This window comes from Colius striatus, chromosome 20 (genome assembly GCF_028858725.1).
Source record: "Colius striatus isolate bColStr4 chromosome 20, bColStr4.1.hap1, whole genome shotgun sequence".
Taxonomy (NCBI): Eukaryota; Metazoa; Chordata; class Aves; order Coliiformes; family Coliidae; genus Colius; species Colius striatus.
Window position 1 is genome coordinate 6162127 of NC_084778.1, and position 11350 is coordinate 6173476.

Genomic DNA, 11350 nt, shown 5'->3' on the forward strand with positions numbered 1-11350 from the left:
CTATTGTTCTTATTTGATGGCCCTTGAGGGTGCCAAATGGATATTTAAGCAGGGATTAGCACGCATCACTGTCACCAAGGATGATGCAAGAGAAGCTAGTGTCCCTGTAAATGAAGCCATCTCTTACTATATTTATCAGTTCACTGGAGTGTTTGTGCAGCATTAAATGATAACACTTCTCAATGCAGTTGTTTCTGCTGCCTAGTGATACCTTTTCAGAGCATTCACAGTGGTCATTCTTCACAAGTGTGATAATTCCACAGTTCTTCTGAGTCATTTGCACGTTCTCAATATTGAAAACTTAATTTGAATCAAAGAATATTGATCTGTAGTTGTTCCTATGGTGACTTTCCTCTTTTAAGGCTTGTAGGTACTGAAAATGCAATTTATAAAAATTAAAAATTCTGATTACCAAAGATGTTCATACATGCAGTTTTCAGTAGTAAAGCTTTTATTGATTCAGCAGTGTACCAAGGGCCATTAAATAGGTGAAGGTATCATAATGCTGCCAAAAGACTGCAGCCATTTTCTGCTGTTGAATGCTTAATACTTCTCAGATCAAAACTGTGCAAGGCTCAGACAGGACTCTCTGAAATTAGCAGAGCTGGTTTGGTAAGACAGGAGCAATCGTGAAATGAGCTGTGCTGGAATTTTTATGTGTCTCTGAAGTGCTAAACATACGAGGCCTAAGCTTCAAGGTAATTACATAGTCAACCTTTAAACCTTGAGTACAGTCCATGAACTGAATAGTCTTTCCTCCTGGGAGGGATTGGGAAAAACACATCAGAGGAAGCACCTTCTTACACAAAAAACTCACTTCCCCATTGTGATGGGCAGCAGGGATGCACCAACTGCTGCTACCAAAAGGAGCTGACCAGAGTCTACTCTTAAAAATCCCTTCAATCTTAAATGCCCAATTCCAAAAGTATTTAACATCTCCATCCCGCTGTTTGCCTCTGTTTTGGCATTGCTGGTTACGGCCAGAGTGTATGCTCCTGTTCCCTGCATTCCATTTGGTTGGCACAAGAGATCTGTACCATAGGTTGATCCATTATCTGCAGATCAGGGCTGGTATGTGTCCTGAGAAAGCACACTGCAGGCAGAGCTGCCCCGCTGGCCCAGGGCCTGGACTATCAGCCTATGTATTAATTGCAGCTTTTGTTGCACTTTTCCCCTGAAGTCTAGTAAATTGAAGCAAGAAGTTAGTAAGACACAGTCATTTGTGCTTGCTGATTTATCGTTTCAGGAAAATAAAAGCCTGACAGAAGCTTGGAAGATTGTGCCTTTTGTTTGGGACAAGCCTCCAACTCCCTTGTTTGTGTGTAAAAGATTTCCTGTTTCTGAAGATTAAAAGTGATGGTTGATAAGGTCCCTTTAGTAAAATCAGCCACAAAACAGAAAATATATTAAAGATGCTTCTGGATGGAATATAAATGAAAATTTTCTGACCACATTTGTAGAATCTAGAAACACTGCTCTCACTCACCACAGATCCTCCCTTCATGAGAGTCTCAGCAACTCACAAACAAACACATGGGACACATCCTGTCTGGTTTATCATACAGACAAACAAGCTCATCTTTTGGAGATTAAATAATGTTTATCACTGGGAGAGGCTTTAGCAGTTTTCCTTTTTTCAATTCAGTCCTTTTGTCTGGGCAAACAAAATCAGTAGGCTCTGAGGAAAGAGAGCAGGGCATTGGGGTGTCAATAGGAAGGTGTCATAGGCTCATTCATCTCAGGCCATAGTTGAAAGGGTACTAGACAATCCAGTTTTCTAATTGTATTTCAAGAGCTCCCGAGTGAGATGACTTTGCTTTCTGGGTTTTGGAAATCATTTGAGGCAACAGGTTTTATTCAATCTTAACATCAGAGAGAAGTTTGGCCAAGTATTTCAGTAGCTCTAGGTACAGGGCTAATCTTGTTTGAAACTTGCTGAAATATGGTATAGAAAGCACAGTATCCATCTAAAGCTCCTTTATGTTTAGTGTATGGTGGCTGAGATGGTTTGCAGACTAAAAATTGGCCCTTCACTCAATGCAGCATTTTGATGGAGAAAATATTTATATGTGTTATAAATAAACCTTGGCCTCCCAATGAGAGACTGCAGGAAAACTGAAGAGTGCATGTTAGTTAAGAACTGGATATCAACAAAGGAAAGCTGCTCCTTTGGAGCCAGAAATAGGATCCAACACCACCAGTGGCAAATGATGTTTGTATTACGATGTTTGGAGTAAGGACACAATGCAAGGAACAATGTGACTACAGAGATTTGGCTCTTACATTGTTAGATAGATCCCTCCTCCAAAGCACTCCATTGACATTTTGACAGTTGCCCCTGTATACCACTCTCTGTGCCACTGCCACACAGGTGTGTGCCGAAGAGGGAATGCAGGATTTGTGCAGGGAGACTTGTCCAAGATAGGGAGGAAGAGCTCAGCAATGAGGATTGGATGGTCATAGACCTGTGCTGTCAAGTAGAGATTAGGACAGCAAGTGTGGCAGGAGCCAGTGGAGTGTCCTGCCAGCAAGGAAGGCAAAGAGCACTTGGAGCTTCATTAGCAGGAGCTGAGCCAGGAGTTTGAGGGAAGTGATTGTCCCTGCTCAGCACTCATCAGGCCACATCTAGAGTACAGCGTGCGCTTCCCCAACCCCCTCCAGGTCAAGGGGGTCATTGAGGAGATGCTGCCAGCCCCTTCGGTGGTGCAAGCCAGGAAGATGGAGACAACAGACTTCAGTAAGAGTGGTTCTGACCTGATAGGAGGACAAAGTTGCTCACCACAAGGGCAGTGCAGCAGCGACACAGGCTGACACAGCAGCTACAGATTTCTGTCCCTGAGGGTTTCGAAGAACCACCTGGATGAAGCTCTTGGCTACCTGGTCTGACCACATACCAACCCTGCTCTGAGCAGGACACCTCTGCAAGCCCTTCCAGCCTGATTTCTCCTGCAGTTCAGACACATTATCAAACTCGAAAGGGCAGACCTGGCTGAATTTTTAAGCTTTGATGTTCAGGTGTTCACATGGCAATTTAAATCCTGTCTCAACGCATCGAGATGCTGGTGGTTTTCTTTTGTAATCCACCAACAAACAGAACAGAAAGTTAGATGGAATTTTGTTAGATAATGTTTTTCCTTTTGATATGGGATAAAACCCCTTTGGAGACTTTTCAGTCAAACCCATTCCCATTGTATCCATGTGGTACTTCAAGGGGCAGGAAAGGATTCTACACAGGAAGGCTGGAAGGACACACATTGACCATTAGCGTATGTTTATGACCTTGTTCATAAGCAAGTGACTTCTGAATGTTTATTTGCCATGTGGTCTTCCCTTGTAATCTTCCTTTTTGATTATAAAAATGTTCTTGTTTAAAAGACACACACAAGGGAATAAATCTTTGTGCCCATAGCCTCTGAGCATTGGCAGCCCTGGAATTCTACTTATAGCAAAGAGAATTTTCATGGGAGCTTCTTGATAAGAAGTTGGCAGCATATCAGAGGGCGAATTTGACCATGAGATGCGAACAAAGATGTCACACGAGGTGTTTAAACTTCTTACCTCTCCTTCTAATTCTGTTTCCTTAAAAGATTAGGAATGTGAGATAAGCTGGAATGTAATTGCCCTTAGTGTATATGATGTTTTCAAATAGTAACTCAACTAAAGCAATGATTACATTTTGCATTTAGCATAATCCAGAAATTTGGCTGCTTAACGAGACATGAGGCAAACTGGCAGCAGTTTAAAGTAGCAAGAATTAAGAGTGACCTGAAGAATGATTGGCTTCTAGCACAAAATCTGGTGGGATAAGAGGCTTGGACTGTTGTTGAACCTATTTGATTTAACTGGGACAGAAACACTAGCTACATTTTAAGGTTGCTTTCCCTTTCCTGTGAGTGACAGGCAGTCTGATACTGCAAAAGACAACTTGAATGTGAGGAAGGGTAGAGTTCAAATAAATAAAATATACTGAATTGATTAAAAGAAGATAAGTGATAGAAGGCAGATGTGAGTATCCCCTCCTAATGCATTTCACTGTGAGCTGGATTTGGTCTTGTTTTCCTTTCACTGCTGGGCTTTGATGTTTCATGGTAGAAAGCAGACAAGTACTTTACCTGAGCTTTTGTGTTCGAGGCAACATTGACCCTTTGTCTAACAAATGCTCAGGCAGGTTATAAATCTGTAACATTGCACTTCACCTTTTGTGTCTTGCTTAATGATCTTTTAAAAATAAATGCAGAATAGCTGAAGGAAACAGAATCAGTGATGGAAAAGCTGACACGTACGCAACCTGAGCTCTGATTTTTCAGATTGCTCCAGTCTGTTAAACAAAACTTCTTTTTCTTTCCTCTGCAGTAAAATAAAAGAGAAGGGGGACAGGGGAGTGTTTTCTTAGCTGGGTTCTCTGAATTCAGCTGTAAACTGCTTATTGGAAAAATGCTGAACAGAGTTAGTAGCCTACAGAAATAACTTGCAGTCATTCAAATATGAAAGCAGATTCTTTGCACAAGTATCTGCTATTTTGTGTTCAGAAATCTGTGCAAAGCTGTTATTTTAAGGGGTTTTTGCAGGAGCCATTCGAACTGGAGCTGTTCATTCCTCTTGCATAAAAATTACCATTTAAGAGTCTCATCAGGCTCTTTTTCCATAACACTAAATTTAATGTACATAGCCTTGATATGAAAAAATAAATGAGAACTTTTATCTGAGTTCATGAAAACATACATTGTTCCAGAAGAATGTCTTACTATAAGATGTTCCTCGTCTGAATGAAAGGAAAACTGCAGTTTCCCACCATTTCAAACTGGTACAGTAATTTATTTTGGTGATGATTATAAGGGGTATTTTGGATTCGTGTAGACAATAGTAAAACACTGATATTATTTTCTTTTGTTTATGTATTTTGCTTAAAATAAAAGATTACTCCAAAGGAAGGTATTTGAGGAAGAATACTCACAGAGAGAGACCAGATTTATTTTGGCTGGCTGCTCTGGCCCATCAGCTAGATAACAACCTGCATAATTTACAATTACATTGTTCTGCTCAACCCACTTACAGTTGCCTTTAGCATGATTACTTTTAATGTAGAACATCTACAGTTGCTGAACTACTTAGGTTGACGTTTTCCAATAATGTTACTGCTTAGAGTACCCAAATAATTGGAATACCAAAAATTGAGTGTCTTATGGAGCAGGTCACTTGTACTATTTGTAGTTTTATCACATCCACAGTTGTATGTCCTGGCTCAGGGTGAATAGATTCTGTGTGAACCAGTTTTCAAGTATCTCCACAGCCTTTATTTCTGCCAAGGTTCTTTAAATGGTTGGTGCTATCTATTCTCACAGTTTAACCGAAAGCCTTGCTGTTTGCCTGTGTTCTTCCTCAAAGCCACAGCACTCTGATAAATCTTATAAACTCAATCTGAAAAATGTACTTGATACTTATCACAGCCCATGGTGCAGTTGCTGGCACGGTGACTGTAAAGCTCTGCTCTCTGCTTTGCAGGAGTTCATACCCTTCGTGTGCTACACAACTGTGTTAACTTCTGGGTCCTGTGCTGTACCCTCTAAAGGACTTCTAGGGAGAGCCTCATGTGGCAGGTTATTCCCTGGCTGTGCACTTCAGTCTATCAGGTTTGGACCTTTGGCCTTTATATAGATGATCCTGCCTGGGTTACAGATTCACACCACAAATCACTTTTATTTGCAAAAAACTCCCATCTTGCACATTGATTTGAGTTAAAGTGGTGCTGATGCATTAAGCCCAAATGCATAACTCTGGAAACATGAACAAAAGAGAGTAGCTTTCTAGAAAAGAGGTGGTCTGTGGGGAGCAGGGCCATTCGGTGTGATTTACAATGCTGTCTTTGGGTTCCTTGGGTATCTGCTGGTCTCAGGGAGAGAATTAGGAACTCTAGGAGTCCAGCACACATTACTGCACACCAGTAAAAAAGTGAAATTTCCATCACAATAATAAATCTCACTGGCTGTGAGTTGTTTGGACTGCCTGCTCTCTACCCCATTGAAGACTTCATCATCTTTTTGAACAAAAATTTGATTTGGGTGTCCCAGAACATCTTGCAGAGAGACAATGAACAGGTAAGACAAGAAGAACAAACACCTCAAAGCCCAGGATCAGGTGCAGAAAGTGTGGTGTGGTGTTGGACTGAACATAATCTATTTGCCACAGAGTATCCTGGGGTAATTGAAGGCTCTGTAATCTGTAATGAGGGCACGGGGTGTGTTAATCATTCCATTGCAGCTCTGGTGACAGGAACTTGGCAGCAGGTTACAGCGAAGCAGGCACTGACACTGAAGGTTTTATTACCACTGCCCATGCGACTGGCAGATTTTATTGTTGTACAGTTCTTCCTGATTTTCTAAATGAGAAACAAGTTACATTATTTCTTCTATAGGCTCTGCTGGGGGCAGCTATTGCAAAATAGCTTTTGAAAAGTGAACTTTTACTTTCTCATGTGCTGGAGGCTTTTTGCCTATACCTCTGGTTTTTTTTAAAGCCTCTTTAATCCGTTTAGACAGAAAGTTGAGAGCTCTAGGCAGCTCTGTCTTCTGGAAAAGTTAAGATTTACTTAGCTGTATATCTCTTAGTCAAAGGAGAGGGAGGTGAACTACTGGAAGAGTTAATTCCATCTTGCATAGCTTACTGCTCTTTTTCATCTCTAAATGAGTTTCAACTGTCAGAGGTGCTTCTGTATACACTTCGGCTGCACAGGCCTTTTATAAACTTCCCATGTGTGTTGCTTTGTGTTAGCAAAACAAGCCACCAGATTTCACCACGATGACATCTCTTTCCTGAAGCTAAATCTGTTACTGAGATTGTTCTTACTGAGAAATGATCAGATGGGATTTTTCTTTTTAATAAGCTTTACATGAGGTGTTTGTAAATCATGAACTCTGGTTGCCTGTTGCCCTACCAATTCTTTTCTGTCACAATCTCAAAACATTCCTATGGTTGCAATAGAAATTGTCCTGACTTTTAAAATGTATTTCCATGTAACATAAATATTTGTGTTTTATGAGTCTTAATAGCTGGGGTTTGAAATAAATTAATGTTACTCTGTAACATGTGCATTCATATCTGTGGGATCATAAGCTCAGGCTTCCCGTTTATGCTCTGGCACTGCAGTATTAACAATCAGGACAATAGGAACCCATCTCACTTTTTTTAAATAACAAAAATGTAAAATTTAAATGACAGTGGAGTCCTTTTTGCAGCGCTTGATAAAACCCTGTGTTCTCTGTCAATCAAACTGTTGCCAAATCATTAAAGTAAACACAGCAAAACTCCTTCTTGAAACACAGCGATCCTCCTTGGACTGGGACTGTCCCAACACTCAGCTCACAAAATGTTTTAGTTAGATCTGTGATTTGGGGCACTGAAATTTTCCAAGGACATGGAGAATGGTGTACAAAAAGCCAAACAGCTGTCAGTTACATTGAATTTTGGATGAAGGGACTGGAGGAAAACTTCAGCACCTCAGCTACTGACTTCATGTCTTTATCCTGCTCATTTCAGCTGCAGCTTTTCCTTTTACCTTAGGGATCTTACTGTTTTTCTCCCAGGGTTATTCGTAGGTTCAGTAGTGACTGCTGGGTTCCAGGACATAAAACATTATGTTTTACTGCATGTAAGAAAGCATTTTGTGTAATGCTGTTTCATGCACAACAAATTCAAATTATTCTAGGTTTTCAAAGATACAGCATTCTTGAAAGAAAATGACTATGATTTATTTAGAACTTAATCTCAACATCAGCACAATCAGCAAACGTAAAACTTCTGCCTTCCTTTCTCTCTCATATATTCTTCGTAACCACACGTATCTGGAAACTAATCAATCAAGATCTCTCTCTCCTACGTGCTGGGAACAAGTAGTCTTAGTAATGTGGGAAGTGAATGGGTGTTGACATTATGAAGGTAATTTCAGTTGATAGAAACTAATATGTTTTTATGAGATTTTTTTCCCTATGATAAAAAAAAGGCACAGAAAACTTTAGCTAGGAGAGGATAGATTATAAGAAAGCAAAACCCATATTTATTAAAATAATGTCAGCTGTTTGGATTTTTTTTCATCAGAACCGTACTTGGATACTAGATGTCTAAATCATTTCAGAAGATGTTAATTGGTAAAAGATAATAAAATAACCCAAATTGATTACAATCTTATACCCTTTATAATATAACTTTAAATGCAAATTGCATTCAACTGCAAGAAGGGAAATAATGTCCCAAAGGCATTTAAATTAATTGCTGTAGTTAATTACACTCATAATTTTACTTGTGTGACTAATTATAATCAGGTTTTATGGCTGTATATGGATTTATTTCTGATACTAAAAGCCCTAAACATTAGGTTATTTTTAGGAAATATATTTAAACTTCATTAGGATAACTGCATATTCCCATTCTCAGTAGTTGGCTTGTATGTGGTGTGTATGTGTTCAGAAAGAGTTTTGGAGGGCATCAAGGAGACAAGTGTGTTGGGCTCCCCTCAGCCTGACTGCACAGGCCCTCAGAAGATGGCGGCCAGAGCAGGCGCCCATGTGGATGCCCAGCCCCTTGCCTCCCACCTCTGCCAGGCTCAGAGGGTCTTTTTTTTCTTTTAACCTCTTTTTTAATGATTTCCCCCTTTGTTTTTCCTGTTTTCCCTCCTTTTTTTCCTTTCAGTTCATTTTCACAGTGGCAGGGCTGCCCTGCTTGGCACTGCGGCCTGCCTGCCATGCTGCCCTCAGACAGGCCTCAGCCTGGCCGACCTGCTGCTTCCCACAGCCTGCCACCAGCAAAGCAGTGAGTCAGTCCTGTCTGCAAGGAGGATTACGAATGGGCAAATAACACTGAGAAAAACAAGGTGCATAAAGACTTGCCAGCTGAGCACTGCCACGGGGGTCCTCAGACAGGTACCCCGGTTACCTCGGCTGCTTTCCTGTGGGTGCATTACCTCCTGTTGGAACAGATGCCTTCACAAGACTCTGTGAGGAGCAAAGGAGAGATGCAACGTATGATTGAGGTGGGTTTAGATGCTTCTTGTGGTAGAATTCTACAGGATTTTGTTTGGCCATTTCATCTTGTGTCTATGGAGAGCAGCCTGTCAGGCTGAGTACAGTGGCAGGGGTCTACCAAGTCTCAGTTTACTTCTGTATCAATGCATCTCAGCTAGAGTTTTATTGGCTTTTCCACAGATACACATTAGTTTACTAGTAAATCCCACCTTTTTTTCCCCTTCTCTTTTTAATTGATGTGGGTTTTTTTCCCATATGAAATATTTTCCACAGCCACCTCTGGCTGCACAGAGCTACCATGACTTCTGTTTATAATTGAAATGTCTCTAAATCCCATGTCATTTATAATACTTAATAGAAGAAAGTTTCCTTATCCACCTTTACTGAGGAGTGCCTCATGTCTCCAAACATAAGCGTCTTTTGGTGGAGATTATCCCCTGTGCAAGGTACAGAGATAGGCAAGGAGCCTTCTCTGTCTCTGGATCAGAAGTGGTTGATATTACACTTGGTATGAACATATTTATTAAACTTCAAAACCAGCCTGGGAGGCTAACTAGGTTTCTCTGTATCCTTTTTTTACTCCAGGTGGATTGTAGAATCATAGAATGGCAGGGGTTGGAAGGGACCTTTAGAGATCATCTAGTCCAACCCCCGTGCAGAAGCAGGTTCACCTAGATCAGGTCACACAGGAACATGTCCAGGTGGGTTATTGAAGTCCTGCAAGGAAGGAGACTCCACACCCTCCCTGGGCAGTCTGGGCCAGGGCTCCCTCACCTGAATAGTAGAATAGTTTTTTCTTATATTTAAATGGCACTTTTTGTGTTTCATCCCATTACCCCTTGTCCTGTTGCTAGATACAATAGAAAAAAGTACTGCCCCAACCTCCTGACACCCACCATTTAGATATTTGTAAATATTAATAAGGTCCTCCCTCAGTCTTCTGTTTTCTAGACTAAACAGCCCCAGTTCCTGCAGCCTTTCTTTGTATGAAAGATTCTCCAGTCCCCTGCGTATCTATTTTACATGGATTTGCTATATGACATCCATTTATCAGGAAGGCTACTGGCTAAGCTGACATATGCTGTATTCCCTGTGAAATCTGCTTCTGGAAGGGCAAAGGAGGAAGGAGAAAGCAAAAAGCTTTATCCTTTTCTCCAAGCAGTTGTGGCAAATTAATTCTGTACAGAAGTGCACTTTGAGCTCAGTTTGTCAGCAGGAGTTGATGACCATACAATGAAGATAACAAATTTGTTAGAGTTCTTTGTGGATAATATAAATAGATTTCTTGTGAGTAATGGCTAGTTTTCTTTGTCTCTTTCTGCTTCCTGAGTAAATGTTTTGCTGAAAACTTATTGTATTAAGATTTTTTTCTCATGCCTGCCCCTCCTGTCACCCCCCCTGCCGATTGTCAGATGACTGTAATAGCAGTGAAGAGTCTGCGTTGATGTGGTAGATGCTCCTTCACCTCTTAGCCCTCTAAAGCCTTGCACTCAAATCAAGAAGTGATCCAAAACTGGAAAAGGACTACTTTTTGGATGCATTATACAACATCATGTAATCTCAGCTTGGTATACTCTTAGAAATGGGGAGCATTTACTGACATCTGATGAGTCCCTTGTTGCTGATCAACCTTTTGGTGAATAGACTCTACCACAACAGCCATTACAGGCAAACTCAAAATCAAAATGCAAACTGCTCCCAAAGGACAGAGTTCTCATAAGCAGAGCTACATTCAAACTTTGATAATCTCCCAAAATGTTTTGGCCTTTGCCCTCTTGATCACAATCAGTTCATACACCTGGGTTTCTGCCATGCAATCTCCCTCAGTTTCCCTCTGGCTGATTCAGACTGACAAAACCCTTGTTTGTCTTTTTTGTTTTAAACCTCAAATATATATGAATTTTAGTTTCCAGTGTTGTTTCATTGTCTTTCCTACATGAATTTTCAGTCTCAGAAGCAAAGCAGTCTTCAACTCTGGCTTCAACATATGTGAAATGTATTAGCAGAGTTCTGTGTTAACTTTTCTGTACGTGGGAAAACACTGTTCTTTCTGGGTCTTTCTAAATGCCTCTGTTCCCTCCTCCACCCTTTCCTGTAATGTCACAGCTTGGCTATTAGTTCTTCAGGAGTTACTGTTGTTTCCCAGTGTCTTCCCAATATAAGTTTCATGCCAAATGTAGTGTAGACACAATTTTTGAAAATCTGTGCCTGAAGCTACCTGTGGTACAGTAAAATTTCTTTTCCATAACTGTCTTCACAAAAGAAAACTGAACAGCCCACCTAAGCCTTCCTGTCTTTTATTGTTGTTTTTCTTGTTAATTTAATAACTTTTGCTG